Below are 2,092 nucleotides of genomic sequence, written 5' to 3'. Positions count from 1 at the left end.
TTTAATTACATTCCAACAAACTACGGTGAGGACACAAGGTCAAAGGTGGACAGACGGTCAGGATGTCATAGGAAGTTTAATTAATACAAGAGATTAACTTTTCAAATGAATTAATGTATTTATTTGGGATCAAGGACCATGCATACAAATACACTAATCTCAGAAAATAGATGATTTAATAGTGATTGTAAACTAAAGTAAGGTCCTCTCATGGAGATGCAATGCAGTTACGATCGGTGAACATACTGACCTCTTGTGGATTTTCTGCAGAATTACTATCTGAAGATAATAATTCTGTTTTCTCTCGTATTTTGAAATCTAGATATTTGCACTAAGCCAGTATCTATTTGTATCTAATATTTTCATTAGAAAGAGCTTTTCAATCAATATTCTATCATATACATTATTTAGTGTGCATTGAGATTTAACATATAATGCTTGACGAAGTTCCCATATAATCCCAAAGGTTTGTATGTGAGATTTAATTAGTTAACAGAGCAAATAATGACCAATATTTCCCTGAACGTGAACAGGAAGATTCTTAAAATGATTTAAAATGTGCACTTCACAAATCACCCAGCAGGCTGCAGCCTTTTAAAGGAATTTGCAGTAAGGTAGAAGTGCTGCAGGTCACCTTTATGCTTCTGTTTACTCAAGTAAACATCCTCTTGAGACAGCAGTTAATCACAGACATTTTCTACAGTAATTAAAACCAGAAGCAACATTTGAATGACATGTACTTACTGACACTTTGCTTCAGATTCCTTTAAAGTTTATTTTGTGATTGACTCTAAACATTCATTTGTTTTCCGTGAGATAAACACTTTACGTCAAATTAACCACATCCTGTTTGAATTCTGTGTATTTCCCCCCCGGCCTTTTTCCAAACCTCACTGTCACACACATCTTCCCCCAAACATCGCGTGTCGTTCTGACCTGGTGCAAGACTGGAATGAATTGTAGTAAAAAGGCAAGTAAGTGATGAAAGAGGAAGTGTCCAATGATATCAGGGATGACAAATAAGAACTGTGCTATACAATCAGCGGATATACTACTTCCTTTCTCAACTAACTTTCTGTTTCAAAACCTTCGAACCTTATTGAGTAACAGGCAGTGCTTGAATTGGAATAAAAAAGGTGCCAGTACTCTAAATCAGCAACAAGTATTTGGGACAAAGTCATAGTATATCCTATAATGCTGGTGGGTTTGTCTCTTTACTGTATATTTTAGAAAGGCTCACTGTACTTAAACAAAATGACTCAGGGTGCATCTGAGATTAGAGGGGGTGCAGTGGTAAAGTGCTATTTTTATAAGTGGGGAGTGGACCTGAAACCCTCTAGTCTAGGGGGGTCCGGGGGCATGCTCCCCTGGGAACATTTATTTTTAAAATATTGAAGTTAGATGCATCAATCTGGTGCACTTTGAGAGCAAAATGAAGAGATATATGGATACCTCTCAACATCCATAATGAAACAACTGTAAACAGATTTACTTTTTATTTATGGATATAAAAGAAAGTAAAGCTTGACTCCTACTGGCTGGTTAAATGACTCCTTGTCCCTGAGGCCACTACCAGTTTTTTGTGCCATTTTGCTGGATTTATTTGTCAATAGCATTGCTGCACAAAGTGATAGCCCTCTAGTTTAAATCTACTACCCAAAAAGAAACATATGGAGATGGGTTACTATTTAAAAAAAATTGCAAATCTATTTGGGAACAGTGGGGCCGGGCCTCAAATCCTATAGGGGGGTCCCCCGGTAAGATTTTTTTTTAAATGTTGGACTTAAATGCATCAATCTGGTGCATTTTGAGGGGGAAATAAAGAGACTACACCATATGAAACAAAAATGTATACATTTAAATAATCATAAAATCATAAGTACATGGCCATAACCAATAACATACAATATCCAATATGAAAAAACATTGAAACTTGTTTATTTATTTGTTTTTGGTTCATTTATAGTTGTGAGTGTGTCTGGGCTCCTGAATCGGCCTCTCCTGTCTCCCTCCTCTCCCCCCTGCTCCTCTTTGAGGCAACAGCAAAGACTAGTTTTAGCTCTCAACAAGTTTATCTTACCTTTTTTCACCT

This window comes from Notothenia coriiceps, unplaced genomic scaffold (assembly GCF_000735185.1).
Source record: "Notothenia coriiceps isolate Sejong01 unplaced genomic scaffold, NC01 NC01_scaffold00037246, whole genome shotgun sequence".
Taxonomy (NCBI): domain Eukaryota; kingdom Metazoa; phylum Chordata; class Actinopteri; order Perciformes; family Nototheniidae; genus Notothenia; species Notothenia coriiceps.
Note: the sequence above shows the minus strand (reverse complement) of the source record.